At 46.0% G+C, this 24,356-nt stretch overlaps 1 protein-coding gene across 5 annotated transcripts in view; it reads right to left on the bottom strand.

Moving 5' to 3' along the window:
* RNF44 (ring finger protein 44) overlaps positions 1–23,257 on the bottom strand; it is a 186,633-nt gene extending 163,376 nt beyond the window's left edge. For 2 of the 5 annotated variants that reach the window (XM_069244567.1, XM_069244571.1), the window contains exon 1: positions 23,103–23,239. The gene's annotated coding sequence lies outside the window, so the exon portion shown is untranslated. Of the gene's footprint in view, positions 1–22,892; positions 23,038–23,102 lie in introns of those variants that run through there. The other 3 variants (XM_069244570.1, XM_069244572.1, XM_069244569.1) reach the window with 3 other exon arrangements.
* Between the last annotated feature and the right edge of the window lie 1,099 nt (positions 23,258–24,356).

The raw sequence follows: 24,356 nt of genomic DNA, 5'->3' as shown, positions 1-24,356 counted from the left end.
CTTATCCAAGGAGTAGTGTTAAGCATTTGTTGTACATACACATAGACAATAAATGAGGTACACACACTCAGAGACAAATCCAGCCAATAGGTTTTGTTATAGAAAAATATCTTTTCTTAGTTTATTTTAAGAACCACAGGTTCAAATTTAACATGTAATATCTTGTTTGAAAGGTATTGCAGGTAAGTACATTAGGAACTTTGAATCATTTCAATTGCATGTATACCTTTCAAGTTATTCACACATAGCTATTTAAAAAGTGGACACTTAGTGCAATTTTCACAGTTCCTGGGGAGGTAAGTTTTTGTTAGTTTTACCAGGTAAGTAAGACACTTACAGGGTTCAGTTCTTGGTCCAAGGTAGCCCACCGTTGGGGGTTCAGAGCAACCCCAAAGTTACCACACCAGCAGCTCAGGGCCGGTCAGGTGCAGAGTTCAAAGTGGTGCCCAAAACGCATAGGCTTCAATGGAGAGAAGGGGGTGCCCCGGTTCTAGTCTGCCAGCAGGTAAGTACCCGCGTCTTCGGAGGGCAGACCAGGGGGGTTTTGTAGGGCACCGGGGGGGACACAAGCCCACACAGAAATTTCACCCTCAGTGGCGCGGGGGCGGCCGGGTGCAGTATTAGAACAAGCGTCGGGTTCGCAATGGAAGTCAATGAGAGATCAAGGGATCTCTTCAGCGCTGCAGGCAGGCAAGGGGGGGCTTCCTCGGGGAAACCTCCACTTGGGCAAGGGAGAGGGACTCCTGGGGGTCACTTCTGCAGTGAAAGTCCGGTCCTTCAGGTCCTGGGGGCTGCGGGTGCAGGGTCTTTTCCAGGCGTCGGGACTTAGGTTTCAGAGAGTCGCGGTCAGGGGAAGCCTCGGGATTCCCTCTGCAGGCGGCGCTGTGGGGGCTCAGGGGGGACAGGTTTTGGTACTCACAGTCGTAGAGTAGTCCGGGGGTCCTCCCTGAGGTGTTGGTTCTCCACCAGCCGAGTCGGGGTCGCCGGGTGCAGTGTTGCAAGTCTCACGCTTCTTGCGGGGAGATTGCAGGGTTCTTTAAAGCTGCTCCTTTGGATAAAGTTACAGTCTTTTTGGAGCAGGTCCGCTGTCCTCGAGAGTTTCTTGTCGTCGTCGAAGCAGGGCAGTCCTCAGAGGATGCAGAGGTCGCTGGTCCCTTTGGAAGGCGTCGCTGGAGCAGAGTTCTTGGGAAGGCAGGAGACAGGCCGGTGAGTTTCTGGAGCCAAGGCAGTTGTTGTCTTTTGGTCTTCCTCTGCAGGGGTTTTCAGCTAGGCAGTCCTTCTTCTTCTTGTTGCAGGAATCTAATTTTCTAGGGTTCAGGGTAGTCCTTAAATACTAAATTTAAGGGCGTGTTTAGGTCTGGGGGGTTAGTAGCCAATGGCTACTAGCCCTGAGGGTGGGTACACCCTCTTTGTGCCTCCTCCCAAGGGGAGGGGGTCACAATCCTAACCCTATTGGGGGAATCCTCCATCTGCAAGATGGAGGATTTCTAAAAGTTAGAGTCACCTCAGCTCAGGACACCTTAGGGGCTGTCCTGACTGGCCAGTGACTCCTCCTTGTTGCTTTCTTTGTTCCCTCCAGCCTTGCCGCCAAAAGGGGGGGCCGTGGCCGGAGGGTGCGGGCAACTCCACTAAGCTGGAGAGCCCTGCTGGGCTGTGACAAAGGGGTGAGCCTTTGAGGCTCACCGCCAGGTGTTACAGCTCCTGCCTGGGGGAGGTGTTAGCATCTCCACCCAGTGCAGGCTTTGTTACTGGCCTCAGAGTGACAAAGGCACTCTCCCCATGGGGCCAGCAACATGTCTCTAGTGTGGCAGGCTGCTGGAACTAGTCAGCCTACACAGACAGTCGGTTAAGTTTCAGGGGGCACCTCTAAGGTGCCCTCTGGGGTGTATTTTGCAATAAAATGTACACTGGCATCAGTGTGCATTTATTGTGCTGAGAAGTTTGATACCAAACTTCCCAGTTTTCAGTGTAGCCATTATGGTGCTGTGGAGTTCGTGTTCGACAAACTCCCAGACCATATACTCTTATGGCTACCCTGCACTTACAATGTCTAAGGTTTTGTTTAGACACTGTAGGGGTACCATGCTCATGCACTGGTACCCTCACCTATGGTATAGTGCACCCTGCCTTAGGGCTGTAAGGCCTGCTAGAGGGGTGACTGACCTATACTTGCATAGGCAGTGAGAGGCTGGCATGGCACCCTGAGGGGAGTGCCATGTCGACTTACTCGTTTTGTTCTCACTAGCACACACAAGCTGGCAAGCAGTGTGTCTGTGCTGAGTGAGAGGTCTCCAGGGTGGCATAAGACATGCTGCAGCCCTTAGAGACCTTCCTTGGCATCAGGGCCCTTGGTACTAGAAGTACCAGTTACAAGGGACTTATCTGGATACCAGGGTCTGCCAATTGTGGATACAAAAGTACAGGTTAGGGAAAGAACACTGGTGCTGGGGCCTGGTTAGCAGGCCTCAGCACACTTTCAATTGTAAACATAGCATCAGCAAAGGCAAAAAGTCAGGGGGCAACCATGCCAAGGAGGCATTTCCTTACACAACCCCCCCCCCCAAACGAAAGAGGATGAGACTAACCTTTCCCAAGAGTCTTCATTTTCTAAGTGGAAGAACCTGGAAAGGCCATCTGCATTGGCATGGGCAGTCCCAGGTCTGTGTTCCACTATAAAGTCCATTCCCTGTAGGGAGATGGACCACCTCAACAGTTTTGGGTTTTCACCTTTCATTTGCATCAGCCATTTGAGAGGTCTGTGGTCAGTTTGAACTAGGAAGTGAGTCCCAAAGAGGTATGGTCTCAGCTTCTTCAGGGACCAAACCACAGCAAAGGCCTCCCTCTCAATGGCACTCCAACGCTGCTCCCTGGGGAGTAACCTCCTGCTAATGAAAGCAACAGGCTGGTCAAGGCCATCATCATTTGTTTGGGACAAAACTGCCCCTATCCCATGTTCAGAGGCATCTGTCTGCACAATGAACTGCTTAGAATAATCTGGAGCTTTTAGAACTGGTGCTGAGCACATTGCTTGTTTCAGGGTGTCAAAGGCCTGTTGGCATTCTACAGTCCAGTTCACTTTCTTGGGCATTTTCTTGGAGGTGAGTTCAGTGAGGGCTGTCACAATGGATCCATATCCCTTCACAAACCTCCTGTAATACCCAGTCAAGCCAAGGAATGCCCTGACTTGAGTCTGGGTTTTTGGAGCTACCCAGTCCAGAATAGTCTGGATCTTGGGTTGGAGTGGCTGAACTTGGCCTCCACCTACAAGGTGGCCCAAGTAAACCATAGTTCCCTGCCCTATCTGGCATTTGGATGCCTTGATAGAGAGGCCTGCAGATTGCAGAGCCTTCAAAACATTCTTCAGGTGGACCAGGTGATCCTGCCAGGTGGAGCTAAAGACAGCAATATCATCAAGATAAGCTGTGCTAAAGGACTCCAAACCAGCAAGGACTTGATTCACCAACCTTTGGAAGGTGGCAGGGGCATTCTTTAAACCAAAGGGCATAACAGTAAACTGATAATGCCCATCAGGTGTGGAGAATGCTGTTTTCTCTTTTGCTCCAGGTGCCATTTTTATTTGCCAGTACCCTGCTGTCAAGTCAAAGGTACTTAAGAATTTGGCAGCACCTAATTTGTCTATGAGCTCATCAGCTCTAGGAATTGGATGGGCGTCTGTCTTGGTGACAGAGTTGAGCCCTCTGTAGTCCACACAAAACCTCATCTCTTTCTTTCCATCTTGGGTGTGAGGTTTGGGGACTAAGACTACTGGGCTAGCCCAGGGGCTGTCAGAGCGCTCAATTACTCCCAATTCCAGCATCTTGTGGACTTCCACCTTGATGCTTTCCTTAACATGGTCAGACTGTCTAAAGATTTTGTTTTTGACAGGCATGCTGTCTCCTGTGTCCACATCATGGGTACACAGGTGTGTCTGACCAGGGGTTAGGGAGAAGAATTCAGGAAACTGTTGTAGGACTCTCCTACAATCAGCTTGCTGTTGGCCAGAGAGGGTGTCTGAGTAGATCACTCCATCTACTGAGCCATCTTTTGGGTCTGATGACAGAAGATCAGGGAGAGGTTCACTCTCTGCCTCCTGATCCTCATCTGTTACCATCAACAGATTTACATCAGCCCTGTCATGGAAGAGCTTAAGGCGGTTCACATGGATCACCCTCTTGGGGCTCCTGCTTGTGCCCAGGTCCACCAGGTAGATGACCTGACTCTTCCTTTCTAGCACTGGGTAAGGGCCACTCCATTTGTCCTGAAGTGCCCTGGGAGCCACAGGCTCCAGAACCCAGACTTTCTGCCCTGGTTGGAACTCAACCATTGCAGCCTTTTGGTCATACCAAAACTTCTGGAGCTGTTGGCTGGCCTCAAGGTTTTTGCTTGCCTTTTCCATGTACTCTGCCATTCTAGAGCGAAGGCCAAGTACATAGTCCACTATGTCTTGTTTAGGCTCATGAAGAGGTCTCTCCCAGCCTTCTTTAACAAGAGCAAGTGGTCCCCTTACAGGGTGACCAAACAGAAGTTCAAAGGGTGAGAATCCTACTCCCTTCTGTGGCACCTCTCTGTAAGCGAAAAGCAGACATGGCAAGAGGACATCCCATCTCCTTTTGAGCTTTTCTGGGAGCCCCATGATCATGCCTTTTAATGTCTTGTTGAATCTCTCAACTAAGCCATTAGTTTGTGGATGGTATGGTGTAGTGAATTCGTAAGTCACTCCACACTCATTCCACATGTGTTTTAGGTATGCTGACATGAAGTTGGTACCTCTGTCAGACACCACCTCCTTAGGAAAACCCACTCTGGTAAAGATACCAATGAGGGCCTTGGCTACTGCAGGGGCAGTAGTCGACCTAAGGGGAATAGCTTCAGGATACCTAGTAGCATGATCCACTACTACTAGGATATACATATTTCCTGAGGCTGTGGGAGGTTCTAGTGGACCAACTATGTCCACACCCACTCTTTCAAAGGGGACCCCCACCACTGGAAGTGGAATGAGGGGGGCCTTTGGGTGCCCACCTGTCTTACCACTGGCTTGACAGGTGGGGTAGGAGAGGCAAAACTCCTTAACCTTGTGGGACATATTGGGCCAGTAGAAGTGGTTGACTAACCTCTCCCACGTCTTGGTTTGTCCCAAATGCCCAGCAAGGGGAATATCATGGGCTAAGGTCAGAATAAACTCTCTGAACGACTGAGGCACTACCACTCTCCTAGTGGCACCAGGTTTGGGGTCTCTGGCCTCAGTGTACAGGAGTCCATCTTCCCAATAGACCCTATGTGTTCCATTTTTCTTGCCCTTGGACTCTTCAGCAGCTTGCTGCCTAAGGCCTTCAAGAGAGGGACAGGTTTCTTGTCCCTTACACAGCTCTTCCCTTGAGGGTCCCCCTGGGCCTAAGAGCTCAACCTGATAAGGTTCAAGCTCCAAAGGCTCAGTTCCCTCAGAGGGCAGAACTTCTTCCTGAGAAGAGAGGTTCTCTTTTTCTGACTGTGTTGCAGTTGGTTTCCCAACTGACTTTCCTTTTCTCTTGGTAGGCTGGGCCTTTCTTCCAGACTCCAGCTCTACTTTTTCACCCTGTGCCTTGCATTGTGCTCTTGTTTTTACACACACCAGTTCAGGGATACCCAGCATGGCTGCATGGGTTTTTAGTTCTACCTCAGCCCATGCTGAGGACTCCAGGTCATTTCCAAGCAGACAGTCTACTGGGATGTTTGAGGAGACCACCACCTGTTTCAGGCCATTGACCCCTCCCCATTCTAAAGTTACCATTGCCATGGGATGTGCTTTAGTCTGATTGTCAGCGTTGGTGACTGTATAGGTTTTTCCAGTCAGGTATTGGCCAGGGGAAACCAGTTTCTCTGTCACCATGGTTACACTGGCACCTGTATCCCTCAGGCCCTCTACACTTGTCCCATTAATTAAGAGCTGCTGCCTGTATTTTTGCATGTTAGGCGGCCAGGCAGCTAGTGTGGCTAAATCCACCCCACCCTCAGAGACTAGAGTAGCTTCAGTGTGGACCCTGATTTGCCCTGGGCACACTGTTGATCCCACTTGGAGACTAGCCATTCCAGTGTTACCTGGATTGGAGTTTGGAGTGGAACCTTTCTTGGGACAGGCCTTGTCTCCAGTTTGGTGTCCAGGCTGATTACAGCTACGACACCAGGCCTTTTTGGGATCAAAGTTTTTACCCTTGTACCCAGGATTGTTTTGTGAAGAGGCTCTGGGCCCACCCTCCTGTGCAGGTTTTTGGGGGCCTGTAGAAGACTCTTTACTATTTTTATTTTTGGCTGTCTCACCACCTTTCCCCTGGGGAGGTTTTGTGACCCCTTTCTTTTGGTCACCCCCTGTGGAAGTTTTGGACACCCTTGTCTTGACCCAATGGTCCGCCTTCTTTCCCAATTCTTGGGGAGAAATTGGTCCTAGGTCTACCAGATGCTGATGCAGTTTATCATTGAAACAATTACTTAACAGGTGTTCTTTCACAAATAAATTGTACAGCCCCTCATAATTACTTACACCACTGCCTTGAATCCAACCATCTAGTGTTTTTACTGAGTAGTCTACAAAGTCAACCCAGGTCTGGCTCGAGGATTTTTGAGCCCCCCTGAATCTAATCCTATACTCCTCAGTGGAGAATCCAAAGCCCTCAATCAGGGTACCCTTCATGAGGTCATAAGATTCTGCATCTTTTCCAGAGAGTGTGAGGAGTCTATCCCTACACTTTCCTGTGAACATTTCCCAAAGGAGAGCACCCCAGTGAGATCTGTTCACTTTTCTGGTTACACAAGCCCTCTCAAAAGCTGTGAACCATTTGGTGATGTCATCACCATCTTCATATTTAGTTACAATCCCTTTAGGGATTTTCAACATGTCAGGAGAATCTCTGACCCTATTTATGTTGCTGCCACCATTGATGGGTCCTAGGCCCATCTCTTGTCTTTCCCTTTCTATGGCTAGGATCTGTCTTTCCAAAGCCAATCTTTTGGCCATCCTGGCTAACTGGATGTCCTCTTCACTGGAGTTATCCTCAGTGATTTCAGAGTTGTTGGTCCCTCCTGTGAGGGAACCTGCATCTCTGACTATTATTTGTGGAGTCAGGGCTTGAGAAGCCCTGTTCTCCCTAAGTAGGACTGGAGGGGGGGAATTTCCCTCCAAGTCACTATCTTCATCCTCTGTGTTGCCATCCTCAGAGGGGTTGGCTTTTTCAAACTCTGCCAAAAGCTCCTGGAGCTGTACTTTGGTAGGTTTGGAGCCCATTGTTATTTTCTTTAGTTTACAGAGTGACCTTAGCTCTCTCATCTGTAGATGGAGGTAAGGTGTGGTGTCGAGTTCCACCACATTCACATCTGTGCTAGACATTATGCTTCTAAAAGTTGGAATACTTTTTAAGAAACTAAAACTGGTTCTAGAATCTAATTCAAACTTTTAACAAACTTTTAAACTCTAAAAAGAAATGCTAACAGGGACTAACACAAGGCCCTAGCCGGACTTTTAAGAATTTAGAAAACTTTTCAAATTGCAAAAATCCATTTCTAATGACAATTTTGGAATTTGTCGTGTGATCAGGTATTGGCTGAGTAGTCCAGCAAATGCAAAGTCTTGTACCCCACCGCTGATCCACCAATGAAGGAAGTTGGCTCTGTATGTGCTATTTCAAAGTAAGGAATAGCATGCACAGAGTCCAAGGGTTCCCCTTAGAGGTAAAATAGTGGTAAAAAGAGATAATACTAATGCTCTATTTTGTGGTAGTGTGGTCGAGCAGTAGGCTTATCCAAGGAGTAGTGTTAAGCATTTGTTGTACATACACAGACAATAAATGAGGTACACACACTCAGAGACAAATCCAGCCAATAGGTTTTGTTATAGAAAAATATATTTTCTTAGTTTATTTTAAGAACCACAGGTTCAAATTTAACATGTAATATCTTGTTTGAAAGGTATTGCAGGTAAGTACATTAGGAACTTTGAATCATTTCAATTGCATGTATACTTTTCAAGTTATTCACACATAGCTATTTAAAAAGTGGACACTTAGTGCAATTTTCACAGTTCCTGGGGGAGGTAAGTTTTTGTTAGTTTTACCAGGTAAGTAAGACACTTACAGGGTTCAGTTCTTGGTCCAAGGTAGCCCACCGTTGGGGGTTCAGAGCAACCCCAAAGTTACCACACCAGCAGCTCAGGGCCGGTCAGGTGCAGAGTTCAAAGTGGTGCCCAAAACGCATAGGCTTCAATGGAGAGAAGGGGGTGCCCCGGTTCTAGTCTGCCAGCAAGTAAGTACCCGCGTCTTCGGAGGGCAGACCAGGGGGGTTTTGTAGGGCACCGGGGGGGACACAAGCCCACACAGAAATTTCACCCTCAGTGGCGCGGGGGCGGCCGGGTGCAGTGTTAGAACAAGCGTCGGGTTCGCAATGGAAGTCAATGAGAGATCAAGGGATCTCTTCAGCGCTGCAGGCAGGCAAGGGGGGGCTTCCTCGGGGAAACCTCCACTTGGGCAAGGGAGAGGGACTCCTGGGGGTCACTTCTGCAGTGAAAGTCCGGTCCTTCAGGTCCTGGGGGCTGCGGGTGCAGGGTCTTTTCCAGGCGTCGGGACTTACGTTTCAGAGAGTCGCGGTCAGGGGAAGCCTCGGGATTCCCTCTGCAGGCGGCGCTGTGGGGGCTCAGGGGGGGGGGGGGGGGGACAGGTTTTGGTACTCACAGTCGTAGAGTAGTCCGGGGGTCCTCCCTGAGGTGTTGGTTCTCCACCAGCCGAGTCAGGGTCGCCGGGTACAGTGTTGCAAGTCTCACGCTTCTTGCGGGCAGATTGCAGGGTTCTTTAAAGCTGCTCCTTTGGATAAAGTTACAGTCTTTTTGGAGCAGGTCCGCTGTCCTCGGGAGTTTCTTGTCGTCGTCGAAGCAGGGCAGTCCTCAGAGGATGCAGAGGTCGCTGGTCCCTTTGGAAGGCGTCGCTGGAGCAGAGTTCTTGGGAAGGCAGGAGACAGGCCGGTGAGTTTCTGGAGCCAAGGCAGTTGTTGTCTTCTGGTCTTCCTCTGCAGGGGTTTTCAGCTAGGCAGTCCTTCTTGTTGTTGCAGGAATCTAATTTTCTAGGGTTCAGGGTAGCCCTTAAATACTAAATTTAAGGGCGTGTTTAGGTCTGGGGGGTTAGTAGCCAATGGCTACTAGCCCTGAGGGTGGGTACACCCTCTTTGTGCCTCCTCCCAAGGGGAGGGGGTCACAATCCTAACCCTATTGGGGGAATCCTCCATCTGCAAGATGGAGGATTTCTAAAAGTTAGAGTCACCTCAGCTCAGGACACCTTAGGGGCTGTCCTGACTGGCCAGTGACTCCTCCTTGTTGCTTTCTTTGTTCCCTCCAGCCTTGCCGCCAAAAGTGGGGGCCGTGGCCGGAGGGGGCGGGCAACTCCACTAAGCTGGAGTGCCCTGCTGGGCTGTGACAAAGGGGTGAGCCTTTGAGGCTCACCGCCAGGTGTTACAGCTCCTGCATGGGGGAGGTGTTAGCTTCTCCACCCAGTGCAGGCTTTGTTACTGGCCTCAGAGTGACAAAGGCACTCTCCCCATGGGGCCAGCAACATGTCTCTAGTGTGGCAGGCTGCTGGAACTAGTCAGCCTACACAGACAGTCGGTTAAGTTTCAGGGGGCACCTCTAAGGTGCCCTCTGGGGTGTATTTTGCAATAAAATGTACACTGGCATCAGTGTGCATTTATTGTGCTGAGAAGTTTGATACCAAACTTCCCAGTTTTCAGTGTAGCCATTATGGTGCTGTGGAGTTCGTGTTTGACAAACTCCCAGACCATATACTCTTATGGCTACCCTGCACTTACAATGTCTAAGGTTTTGTTTAGACACTGTAGGGGTACCATGCTCATGCACTGGTACCCTCACCTATGGTATAGTGCACCCTGCCTTAGGGCTGTAAGGCCTGCTAGAGGGGTGACTGACCTATACTTGCATAGGCAGTGAGAGGCTGGCATGGCACCCTGAGGGGAGTGCCATGTCGACTTACTCGTTTTGTTCTCACTAGCACACACAAGCTGGCAAGCAGTGTGTCTGTGCTGAGTGAGAGGTCTCCAGGGTGGCATAAGACATGCTGCAGCCCTTAGAGACCTTCCTTGGCATCAGGGCCCTTTGTACTAGAAGTACCAGTTACAAGGGACTTATCTGGATGCCAGGGTCTGCCAATTGTGGATACAAAAGTACAGGTTAGGGAAAGAACACTGGTGCTGGGGCCTGGTTAGCAGGCCTCAGCACACTTTCAATTGTAAACATAGCATCAGCAAAGGCAAAAAGTCAGGGGGCAACCATGCCAAGGAGGCATTTCCTTACACTCAGTTATTGTAGTTTCTACAAAATATCTAATTCACCCTAGACAAGCACCTGAAATACATCAATAGTTCTGCAGTTCTTGTACAGTTTCATTTTATGAACAGAAATCTCAAATAATTCATCCCAGAACCTGATATGAAATCATTGAGCAGGTTTTGGTACCAGCAAGACTTATATGGCAACCCCACCTAATGTTGGGCCTTGTTGAACTGGTGTCCCAAAGCAAGACATTTGCTCAAACTGGCATGCATTACCCATAGGGTACTACATGAAGACATGGAAACTGCCTATTTAAAAAAAAAAAAAAACACACACACACACACAATAGAAGCACTAAATTTCACCTTCTCAAGATTCCACCTAGGAAGAAATCAAATACCAAAACAGTTGTTCCAGGAAGTGCTCCAACATTATTAAACTCCAATCCTTCTGATGTCAGTAGCATCCCATGAAATATTCAAAGAGGAACTGAAAAATCTAGTATTCAAACATCTCCTCTACTTGGAAAAGTAATAGGCATTCCACTTCAAGTACCCTTAAGGCGGCAATGAAAACAGGTCAGATGTTTTCCAAGTTAAAGACGTTTTGAATGACCATAACGAGCAGGCTTGTAAATGAATAGCTAGACAATTATGCATGGGATGACTTGATCTAGGAGTTTGAAAGATGGCAATAAATTTTGACCAGTTGTGAGAAACGTGGGAAGATTTAGACAATGTTTCAAAGGTACTGGATCCATGGCCTTCTGCCTATTATAATAAAACTTCCAGGCACCATATACAGACATAAATAACCTACGAAACAGTGTACAGAATTGGATACTACAATATTACAAAGATTAAGTGCCCCAAGGTTTCTTTTACGAGACACTTATTTTTAACGTCATTTGTAAGCAGTCTGAAATCCCTTTAACCTTCTCTACCAGACTACTGACGTTAATACATAATGCTTTATTCATTTGTTTGATGGTATTCCCGCAAAAGGACTGCATTTGCTCAAATTTCCTCTACTCTTGGCATGGTCCACTGATTGCTATTCACTCAACTGCTACCATTGTACCATTCACATTTTCCTGAAAGTTGATAACAAGGTCAATCAATAATGAGTTCAAGATCCTAATGGCGTCTACTCAACAGTTAAGAATTGTAAAGGAACACCCCCCACCCCACCAGAAGTACCATACACTCTAGTTTGCTGCTAACAACTGTATCAGCGTCTTCAACCTTCAAAGCTCTGCACTCAGAAAGTCAACTTTCTCATCAGGTATCGGGAATGTTTCTAATATCGAGGAATGAACGAACTGTAAGTTCTATTCATTTCTGTGCCTATTGCATTGATAAGTGGGCCCCTTGTACTTTACCTTTCCACCATCATGAAATGATTACCTTCATGAGATTACCAAACCAGATAGGTGAGGTCAACTACACCAACAATTACACCTACCAAACACACTAATATACCAGAGGACAAAAAGATAAAGCAAGAATCAATCACAGCTTTCTTAAGTTCAGTTCCCCTGGACTACATACAAGTCAAAATTTGCTATTAGACAAAGTTATCACTTACTACAAATTTAGAAACTGCATCTAAATGAATTACATTTATGTGTAAATATAATATGTAAGAACATGTTCTCGCACCCTCACTTTCCTCATCACAAGAACACATAAAAAGTGGAGTTTTTTAGCATTACCCCCCAAGGTCCTTCTGAACCTCAGTCACAACATCAAATATTTATCATGGAGGTTACAATCAACCACACCCTCCTTCAACCATCCATGCTAGCTCTGGCCTGCAAATATACCAGGCAATAAAGCATGTATGCCTTGCAGTGCAACTAACCGGACAGAGCATGCAAGTTCCAGAACGCAACTACTAAAACAAGTGAAAATTGCTACAAAACAACATGAGGTGTAAATGCATGTACCCCTATGCAAATAATAAATGTGACGGGGATGTTCAGCACTGTGAATGGTACAGACCTATGAAAGGTATAAAATTTTAGCTTACTGACTAGATGAGTAAATACATTGTGTTACTAGCGCACAAAACACACTCATGAAAAACAAACAGTATATAAAGTAAACGGTACTGCTTTAGCAGCAAGAGGCAAACATTTTTGTCACCAAATATAAGCATATAAAAATCACACACCCATTTAGGATAGTAGGTGTGCAGGTACTTGTTTTTTTTTGTTTTTTTTAAGGAAACTTCTTGTACTCCTTGTATGAGACAAAACGCCTCATTTGAAATTAGAGGAAATGTAGTCATATGGGAATGTGATCACACATACGAATAAAGCATTAGGTATCCATCAAGCCAACGGTCAGGTGAAGGTAGACTTTGAAAAGATGTGCTTTGTAAAATAAACCTTGTGGCACTTAATCTTCGTAATACCATAGTACCCAGCATGCCACCTTCGTATCAATGAGGAAAGTCTCAGCAACAGGTTATAGGGCAAATTCAAGCAAGTGATTTAGACCAAGACAGTATCACAGAGCATAAGGAATTGGATTATTATTTTGGGTGGGGGACTACCCACATCAAGGGATAATCACAACCCTCTTCAGGGTGAACCTTCAAAGTCACTAAATTATCCTGAGCTTAACTCCCAGGTAACTATGGCACAGAGCAAACAGGCTTCACTTAGGACAGCGTGTAAAGTATTTATGCTATAGCAAAGGAGTCAAAGTCATAATGCTAAACACTGAAAATCCCAAACTGAATTAGAAAAATATTGTAAAAATTAATAAACAAAATGACCCAATAAAAGGGGAACAGAAGATACGAAAATGTGAAGTATGAAGAAGGAACAGCCCCAAAAAGCAAAACATTCCAGTGATAGTCAATGATCTCTGTAGACTGGTCCTAGATGCAATTTGACTCTGACCACGTTGTAGTGTGGGTTGGACACACCAACCTGGGTCGTCATGGTCAAAGATTTTACCTTCCGACTTAAGTTTTTACACCCCAATCCTCTGTTGGAGTACACTTTCAAAGACCCATAACACCCCTTGGGGGGAGGGGCACTTAAGAAATTCACAGGGTGCAAGGCAGAGACCAAAAGCAGGGTCCAGTCCAGATCCAGCTACCACGAGTCAGTTGCAGGAAAGACTTCAACAGATCAGACTTATGACCCTTGGAGTTCAGTTCCTTGTCCTGGGTACAAGAGAGATGACCAGTCCTTTGGGCTCATCTCAGTTCACAGACAGCAGGTCTAGTACTCTTCTGTTTTCTTTAGGTTCAGGAGTGTTAAGTGGGTGCCAGGAGATGTCCCATTTGTGCCTTATACGAGGAAGTGGGTGGCAATAAACACTGACCATGCCCCAACTAATTAGGTAAATGTTCCTGGAGCCAAATCTATCTATTTTGGGCATTCATGATGACAAATGTATTTGTCACAGTAAACACTGGCTCTGAGAGATGGTGGTGTGTGGGTAAATTACTATGATAGGCCTCGTCTCCCCCCACATCTAACACTAAAATCCAGTTTAAGGCAGTCATTATGCCCACAATTAAAAGACACAGAAGTCTGGTAAACAAAATCAGGGGTTTACAACACGAACGTGGATACACAAGAATTATTGTGGCATCCCATTTCCTTTTAAGTGTCTCCCCAGTATTATATTTAAAACTCACAGACAGGTGCCTGGTAGAACAAAGCAGGGTTCATATGCAACTAGACAGTGGATACCCAAGAATGGTTTTGCCAAACTTTTCTCCACTTTTCAAGTGCAGCCCAAAGAGTTATATGTAAACCCAGCAGACCTGTCAAGCAGGATTTGATGGTCAAGCATGACTCAACACTAATCTCAAAAGGAATGCTCACAGCCCGACCCACCAAATTCAGTGAGGTTCACAGCAGTCATCTCAGCCAATTCAGGTCACAGGAAAGGCCTGAAGAAATATGATCACATCACTCCCATCCTGATGGTACTCCATCGGCTCCCCTTGCCTGCACAATCTTCAAAACCAGCTGCATCATTTACTAAGCCATCAAGACAAGCACCCCTTCTTATCTTGCAGACAAGCTAACAATCTCATGTGGCTCTCTACACAACTTCAGCCAGGAAATCACCAAGCTGCAGACTAAAATGCGAGAGGCAGCCGGTCTTTTCAATCAATGCACCAGGCATCTAGACAACATACCCACATCCATCAGGACCGCCATAACGCTACTGTAATTTAAGAAAAGAAGATTTACCTCTTAAAAGTACACGTCTTCACTATGCTTTAACAGTGCACAAACCAGATCTCTCTCCTATCAATCGATGACTTGGTTGAACTGTCATCATGTACTGTGCTCGGACGCCTTTTGGCTAGATTTGTGCGGTACAGATACCACATGTCTCTTATCTCATGTCGACCACAGATATCTAGCAGTTCCATACTTTCATTAACCAGAAGGAACCAGACTCAAATTCTTTACCCCCTAAATTACAACTGAACTGCAGCCTTTACTTTGTGGTCACTGCAATAAATCACCAAAAGTTAAGCATAGTCTGCCATAATTACATCAAGTGCTAAATTGAGCCAATAAGCACAGTAAGATGAGTCCATCATGGGTTGTTTATTAACAATAACACATCCTGCCCTACAATATCCACAATGACAGCCTTAACCAATCCCTTTGTTACCAAACAAATGCATAACCAAGGCCCCAAAATATTGCCACATCAGATCATTTTGTAAAAGTCAGACATTTACACCAAAGTGCTGAAAACAAAAAGTAGAATTTAAGTGCACAAGAAGTGTTGGTAATCTAGTGGGGCAGCATTATAGCCATTGTTCACTTTCCTATAACAGGAAGAAAAAAAAAAGGAGAGGGCATATATAAATAGCACGTACAAATCGTGAAAACACTGGCCTTTGTTCCCCTAGGATTGCATTAATCCTTGATAATGTGAAAGCAAATGAGGTCTTCGCTCCTGTCACCCCATGCCCCCTCCCGGGCCTCACCCTATTCTTTCCACCAGAAGAGCAGTAACATAGCTATAAAGACACTTCCACAGACAAAGAAGGGAGGGCCTTGAAAATGCAAATTTAAACACCTCCCCTCTTCCTTGTGTCTGCACCCTCACGACAGAAGCCCCGTTAGCAGGCCAGGAAAATGCTTGTATTGAGAATCATGGGTTGTCAGCGGCCAAGCAGCAAGCTGTTGTAGGGTGAACCCCACGTAGCCAGTTGTAATAAGGGGTATTTACGACAAACATACATGGACAATATTTAGCGCTCCATACTTCCAGTGGCGTAACGAAACTGGATGCCCCCACACACTCACTCCTTCATTCAAGAGCTCTCGGGCCAGCGTGATCTGTTGAGGGACCCCCACCCCCACCGGGGATTGCTTGGGGCCTTTATTACGTTAGAACATGCTTCTAATACAATCGCCTGTGGCGTTTTTTGTTTTTTTTGTTTTCAATGAACGGGTGGGGCAGTTGGTCTACATACGCCGCCGATTTGTTTATTTTCTCACTAATTTGCCTTTGCAGAGCTGGAAGCCCCAATAAACTACACGGACAGATCGTTTCACTGGGAGACACACAAAAGGATGTTTAGGTAGAGAATTTCGTGGTGCGTAATACCAGAGTATCGCGCATGACGAAATTAAACAGAAGGAACTGAGTAAAGAATAAACATATTTTCAGGTGCAATTCATGGGGCCGCATTTCAGTGTGAAGACAGAAGGGCAGGGGGAGCGGAGGTTGCGACAGACGTCTGTTCAGGAATGAGGTTTGGAAACTGTCTTCTGAAGCATTCTTAACTTTTAGTTGCCTGTCCAAGTCAGCCAGGTAGGGAATTGCTCGTAAGTAGTGTTCAGGAAATTCTAAGGACAAACATCTTGGGGTGGCCGGCATTTTTAATACGGTATATAGGTAGCGAATGACAAGCAAACGAGACGTGGTGACGTTACTAGCCACCAAAAAAAGTTGCAAGCAGGTAAATGTGCCAAATATTGTTTTAACACTAGGGATAGATGTTTGTACCGAGTTCTGCATCTAGACAGCTTGGCATTGTAATTATACATATTTCTGTAGTGCACACTGTATAACTCAATTACTTCTAGGCACGAGAGGGAGAAAGGGAGGATGAAGTGACTAAAAGTGGTGGGATTAAAACAGTAAAAAAAAAAAAAAAAAAAAAAAAAAAAAATCGGATAAAAAAAAGCGCATCCATTGTTTTATGAATGCCAGGGTGTCATTGCAGAAACAAAGGTGTTGCAGAGTTCACTCAGCGAGCACAGTCCTGCCCCTAAATAGTCTTCGTTTCTTTTTAGGACTGCAAGTAGATTATTATTATTTTTTTAACCGGTGAGCCCGTTGGTCAGTGAAGGTTTCTGTTATGCTGGGTATAGATATAGGTTTTGCCCAGGTCTCAGAGGAGCCGCAGGACAGGTGTTTCCGAGCTTTCTGAAACCTTAATCTGATAGACAGGCAGGTCACGAATGGCGAGTTACAGTCATTTAACACGATGTTCTTAGGGCACGAATGGTACAGTTTTAATGTATTTATTTTTAGCAGTTTGCAGTGGGGGAAATGAGGATTTACCCCTGCATCACTTTGGGAGTAAATGCTTAGGCCAGTATTCCCGAGGGTTCATAGGCTTTTTAAACCTTAGTTTTGGTAGACGATTTCTCCAAAGACAGCTGGAGGGGACAGATGCGAATCAATTCTAGTCAAAAGGTAGCCAGGCACTAGTATTAGAGTGATTGAGTTTTCAGCAGTTCTGACTCACTAGAATTTCAACTACATTTATGCCTGCTTAGGACAGAGCTAAGAAATTGTGGCGAGCAAATGAGGTGGCTTTATCTAAATATTTAAGATTAATGTAGACAGTAGGAAAGCCTGAACCGATTCTAAGTCTAACCTTTGTGACCTATATTTGAAGAAGGGTTTAAACCATAAAAGTGATGTGTGTGTCATGGGGAAGCTACTCCAATCAACTTCCCTTTTGAATAATCATTGACATTACAAAGCTAACAGAGGCTGCCCACTGATATGTCATCCCACTGACCAGAGTCTAAGCTTGGAAAACTACTGAACTCAAGCTTAGCAATTTTGTTGTTTCTCCATTCAACTCAATGATCCATGGACAGTTTATCCAACCACCGGTGTATGGACATACATCCATCACGGGAAGACTATGTTGGGTCTGTAATAGTGCCCCAAATGATGGGACAGATAAATAGGTTAATCACCACACACTTCTTCTAGCTATCTGCACACCTAAGCACAGCATCTATAAACAGTATTCCAGGAACGAATCACAACCTAACATCTCCCAACAAACTTTTGAAATGCCACCCTTCATCCACACAAATTTTACATGCCTACTGGCCAAAGATGTGCAAGAGAGGGGCCGGTGGAGAAGCTAAATGGGCACGGTATCACTGTTCCAGATCAGACAGGAACAAATGGGCCAGTGCCTGATCTGTTTAGACCTCATCCCGCATTAGAGTCATGCAAGACTGTACATTGTATATATAAATTGTTCTACCAAACACATGGAGAAAACAGGTTTCATGTAATGCTGGATTTTTGTATGGTGACTTAAGTCAACCTTAGGCCACTTTAAAGATTGAATGAGGAATAAAACAGAAAAGGGAGGAACGGTAGGTGAGGGAACAGAAGTACCAAGAATTAAAACTGAAACATCTAAGGAAGAGGTAACAAAGGGACAATGTTCTGGGACAATTCTTGTTGCTTGATAAATGGATTATACCAGCCTAAGCCAGTATCGTTGGATGACAACTTAGAGGGACTAGTCTATCTCACGTTAACAGAACTCATCGTTCTCAGATATGCTGGGCTGCAAGTCTTAGCGCCCCGATACATGACACAGCATTTAGTCTATTTCTGTCCATCCTAATGTGAGTGTCATAACACCTTTAACTCTGTGTGAATCGTGCATTACAAGTTTGCTGGAAAAGAGCGCTGAAGCATGGCATCCATACAATCTATGTACGGCAGTACACAACCTCTGTTCCCATCCCCCGGACGTTTGGGTTTACAATTAATCCATCACACACTCTTTCTGTTAATGTGCCGACATTTGTAGTGACCCTCTCCTGTGCGCCCCATCTTTACTTCCCATCACACTTCCTCCTCCTCTTTTCAGTGGTCTCTAACAGCATGGTGATCATCGTTTGTCAAGGGATTTATTTAGAATGGTCCCCTATGGGAAGGGGGGGGGGGGGGAAATAAAAGATGGTCACCATCCTCCTTTGCCCTACTTTCCTCCTGACTTACATTACTTCCCCTTCATTTCTGCTGATTCGTTAATGGCAGCCTTTTTTTCTAGGTTGATTCCTCTTACACCGTTTTTTCATTGAGTTACTTACAACAAGTGTTCTACGGCTTCTCATCCGCATGTCCTGATGATGATCCGGTATTGCTTGAAGGATCTAAATGTCCTCGACATTTGACACCCTGACCCCCTTATCTTATTGTATACAAGAGCCATGTGGTATTTGTGTTTAATTGTGACTAATGTAATGGATTGGTTATTGTCCATATATGCATAAGTTTCTTATGCCGGAGATTCTACTATTTGACTTGTTTGTTTACCCACTTTCACTTTATTTGTATCTTTCAACATTAAAGCACATTGATCTAATATAAGTTGATTGGACTTGGTATGATGGTATTCCCATAGTATTGTTTTTATATATGCTGACGAGTGACCAGAGTTATTTGTACTTTATGTTAACAAAGACAAAGCCCATAGACCTAGCCTTAGCACGCTAGCCTGATGGCTACGTTTATTTCTTATTACAAGCATGCAGCACAAATAACGTTGCCAGCTAAACACAGCAGTCAAATTCACCCAATAAACATTTAAAATTAAAGATTACGTATAAATGACCAGAGGTTGTGATTTTATTAGTACAGTATGTGTGCTTCCAAGCTGCAGCTGTACTTGGAACAGGCGCAGAAACTCTTTTTAGTTTCAGTGAATATCATAGAAAGACATGATTCTTGTTGGTGCAAAGAAAACGTTGTATTAGCTTTCAATCACTGTAATCTAAAAACAGTTAAACACACAAGGATACCAAAAAATATTGCATGATATAAACAGAAAGAAAAAAAAGGTAAAAGGCCCGTCAGACTTGGCTCTGAAGTACACTTCTGTTCAGAAAGATGTGCACAGGAAACTATGCAAAATGCCATTATCCTCAGAGTAACATAAGCAACGGTTGAAGCTAGCTTACCCATTTCCCTATCTGATATGTTGTGTGCAGCTGGCAAAATGTGAATGACAGTGGAAGACAGCTGACACAAAGCCCCTGAATATAATTTCTTTCTTTTTTTTTTTTTTTTTAAGCGAGGCTGGCGACATCCAAAGCAGTCTCCAAGTCAAACCTAAAAAAGTGCATCAGCATCTCCAAAGTATACAAGTACTGATCAGCATAGAGAAACGAAATCTTTTGAAGTCTGGTGGATATCTGTAGACTAAAAGAAGCAAAAGAGCAGCACAAAAGTGACCAGGGGAGCCCAGAAAATCATAAGAGATGCAGCCTCCAAAGAATATCCGCTCAACATGGAAATCACAGAGCTGCAAACAGGTAATCAGGTGAGCCCTGAAAAATCAAAGAACAGCACATGTAAGTATGCTACCCTGGAGCAAGAGGTAACTGATCTTATCAGCTTCATCCTTTCAATATTTGAGGTCAGTGACTTGAGTATCATGGAGGTGGGTATCATTAAGCACTGTGTAACGAATAAGTTAGGGCTGTAAATATTAAAAGGTAGCCGGATTGCAACGGAGACAGGAGCTGAGGCCACTGAAATAACACACCAGAGCCAATCGGAAGAATCTTGAAATCAATGTGAAGTGAACAGGTAAACAGAGCCAAACCAGCACATGCTATGCATCATATCATATAGAGAGGAAACGAACCACTTTAGATGAGCCGATTTCTATGATCCCAAATGCAGCTTCACAGCCTAATATCGTTAACCCCTTTTTACGTTCTGAGGCTGCGTATCAAAATAGATAATCAAGAAACTATAGTTTTGGTGAAAAACACGTGTAATCTTATTATCTGAGTAAGAAGGCAGAGAACACACAGTGAAGGTCACTAAATATTTATCATTTTTAGTACCATGGCACACGCTGGAAAAGGATCGCTCTTTACCTTCGTAGCCCAAACAGGGCTCGCGCACACTTTCTCCCAGTTCTAGGACTCATTGTTTGTCGCAGTCGCGTGGGCGGCACCACTGCCCCCTTGAGTGCAGCCACTGTAAGTGACCATCACTATAAACGCCTTATATTCGAGGAGTAAATCTAGCTGGACAACAGACAACATTGCTACCAGATCGAGAAAGGACAAGACACCGCCACCTGCAAGGTTCCACCGAATGCCAATAATTACTAATGAACACGCGATCAGAAAAAAGACAATAACATCCAGTACAAAAGGAGAAGCATTTAAGTATTCAATGATCCAGTACACAGATCCATTTCCACAGTCCCCTCCTTTTCCTGAACGCTAGTTTCCACCTGCTATACCTCGTGGTAGGCTTACAGAAGACAATCATTCCCAGTTTACTGACAACCACTGGGTTAAAGCTCACTAAGAACACAGAGTTTTAGGACAGCACCACCGTGCCCAGGTCAGTTGCTTCTGAAGAGCAGTTCTTACTCTCCACAGTGTACCAAGGCCGTCAAGAATGGCGCGTTAAGGCGCGGACTGGAGCAAGTCCGCGCCATGTGCTCAGCGAGACAAAGCAAAAACAAAGGAAGAAGTATGAACGAGCCCTCAGTTGCACACCAAACTGACGCTGCCAAACTCCCAGGCGGAGGACAGACCCGGAACTCCCCAGCACTGCCGAGAATCACTCCCCAGACTGCCTCCCACATCCAACACGCACACGCACCAGACAAAGCATCCAGACCCCCTCCAGCTTGCAGCCTTTGTCGGGCGCAGACATCGCAAAGAAACAGCTAGATGCCCAAAAAACAAAGATAACAAACTAGAGGAAACCGCTAAAACCACATCTAAAGCCCATTTCACCGGACTTAACTATGGAAGAATAACTACCAAATTATTAACAAATAAACACCTAACTGATCAGCTTTGCCCCTAATCTTCCTGGGATAAGAATATAACTATATTTTAAGGAGAAGTTGGTGGATCACAAACAGTAGGAAGAAAATAAAAATAAAAGCACCAGCATTGGTGAAAGGCAGCAAGCAAAGATCAAACTTTGAGAAAAGGTAATGATGATAACGCCACGTTGACTGCCATACACTTCTGGCACCGACCATATACCACCACCACCAATTTGCCGTGGCCCTCAATCCAACCATGCGCACGGAATACAATCCAACATCTTATACTTGCAGCTCACAATATCCCCCTTCTTCAGACTCGTGGTGGTTTCCCCCAAACACTGAACACAGTAGTTAATGTTCACCTCCATCACTGCAGTACCAGTTGCTCCTAATGTCCGTCAGAGCACAACTACTGCACATCAACACCAACCGCAGCCCAACGACCACTGCTTACTAAGCGAATCTCACCCCAGTGACTGCTGTCTCACTAACACAAACAATAACATAACCATGTCTTCCATTTAGTACACGAAAGCCCTACTGCACCATCTCCAATCTCAGATCACGAACTTCTTGCACGTGTATTCAAACATCAACCGCACAACTGATGTCCTAGCCCCCTCAGTTCTGTACGCTGCCAGTGGCCACTTCTTCCAAAGACTGTTGCATTTAACTGTCGTTATCAACCCAATAATTACATCAAACCACCCACCTCAGTTTAACAACGAAGGCCCCATCTGCCAACCCGTCCTAGAGACCCAGTTTGTTCCTGCCACCTGTCCTACGACTGCTGTCGTGCACCACCCGCCTCAGCTATATTAGTGATTCCTGAACAAACTGCACTTATCACTCCCATGGTTGTTGCCGGTGCTTAATATGGGTACTACGACTGCAGCCCAACCAATCCCACTACTGCTGCCCTACATGCCTTGTTTTGTGCTCCTTCCATTCTTCCACGTCGCCATGCACTCTTTTGCTCTTGCTTCTCTACTTTAGTTGTCGGGGAGAGGGTATGGAAAGGGCTGGACCCAAAGCAAATTTGGTGTTGTAGACACCCGCCGCTGTTGTTCCCTTAACAACACATTGCCCATCCATAAATACGTAATGTTCATACTCAACTCCACCAATGTTACCCAAGTTAGCCCCTGTTATCTGTCGTTTACCCTACTCTCAAAACTGCTGCATCCTGGACATACCTTCGCCCTTGTTACCTTCACTCATAGCTGCTAAAACACACTTATGTACCACATCAACCACAAGTAATTCCCCTCGCACTAGCTGCCCGAGGATTTTTCATAAACCATCACTCTCTTTGGGCATCCTTCCCCCGCAGTTCCAAACTCTTATTCCTCCTAACCCGTTATTTCTCCCTGGCTCATTATTAACACCTAACACTCCACTGCTCCCTCCTGGGCCTTAATGTGTACCCCTATTCCTTACGCCCTCAAATTTCGCTCACACTATTGCCACCTGACAGGCCGCGGGCTCAGTCCCACCCGGCTCTGCCCCTTACCTCTCCTTGTCCGAATGAAGTGCTTGCTGCCCCTTGTCCCTTCTCACTTCCTCTAATGCACACGGTAGCTTCTTGCTGCCGCCGCTTTTCTCTGTTATTACCTCGCGTCTTCTCCGCCCCTCCTAAAACATCTTGTCGTTATCTCCCCCCACTCCCTGTAGTTGCCCCTCCCAACCTTCCTGTCTTTACGTTGTGACCAGGGTAACTTACCTCCCCTGCAGGCTGACCTCCGTCTTTCCGGTTCGGCGAGCTGCTCCCCAGCCCCGGTGCGTCGCGGCCCCTTTAAGGCTGGGCCACCGCGGCCCGGAACAAACGACGAGATTTCGACTCACAACATTCGGGGCCCCGGGGGCGCGCTCTGGACTGAGGGCGGCGGCGCGGACAGCGGCGCGCGCGCACGCACGCACGGTAAAACAGGCGGCGCGCACGTAATGAGAAGAAGGGCAGAGGAGATCACGCATGCGCTGACCACCTGGCTTGATGTTTTGTTCACTACGCATGCGAAGAGAATAGCGTTAACCTCAGCGGGCATGTTAAAGTCAGGCACGACGTCATTGCTTTTTTCCACATATTTTGTGATAGAAAGGTACAATTCATTCTTTCCTCGCACCTCAAAAGCAGGGCAGAGACAAACCAATAAGATCTGCCCTCATTTAACAAGGTTGTCGGACCACATAAGTGCACACTCGTCGTTTATCTATTTGATCCGCTGTTCCAGTGGTCATAGTCAACCTGTTTAGCGCGGTAATGTATGCTTTTATTAATGAAAACAAAAGAAAGACGCAGCCAATGGCAGCAGGAGGAGAGTGGGGAATAAAGGGTCGGAGAGAGAAAAACTGGGGATGTGGAAAACAGACTAACGACTTCATGACAACGCTGCCTTTGGAAAAAGCAGAACCCTAAAGGGCAAAGGGATAGGCTGTATGAGAGTTCAAAGTAGGGAGAAAACGTACACGATACTGTTGTGTGTGCTTGCTTGTGCTTGGTGTGAGAGTGTGTTGGGGCATTATGGCATGGATGAGTTCTATTGCGTCCGCGATGTGTAGAAATGAATCATGTCAGTTGAGCCTGGGGGATCATCTCCGATGGACCTGTTTCCTGTAACTGTTATGCTTAAATAAAGAAGAACATTGTTACTGACTGAACCTGCGCTGGTCGTCTCTGCGGAACCACTTCAATTTGGCGACGAGGTGGTTGAAGGCGAAGAAGGCGCTTTTCACGTTGGAGAAACTGACGAGGGTGCCGCATGCTATTTGAAACTGCATATACCTCTATCTCTGGATTGGCAAGGTGTTTTTACTAGGACGATATCGATGAGAGGTGTACTAGCCCAATTTTATTTTTCTTCTCATAGTTAAGCTGTGTGAGAAAGTAGCCTCTTTCTAGCCTTGTTACCCCCACTTTTGGCCTGTTTGTGAGTGTATGTCAGGGTGTTTTCACTGTCTCACTGGGATCCTGCCAGCC

Source organism: Pleurodeles waltl, chromosome 7 (assembly GCF_031143425.1).
Source record: "Pleurodeles waltl isolate 20211129_DDA chromosome 7, aPleWal1.hap1.20221129, whole genome shotgun sequence".
NCBI lineage: Eukaryota > Metazoa > Chordata > Amphibia > Caudata > Salamandridae > Pleurodeles > Pleurodeles waltl.
The sequence above is the reverse complement of the archived record's forward strand: the minus strand, read 5'-3'. Positions and strand labels throughout refer to the sequence as shown.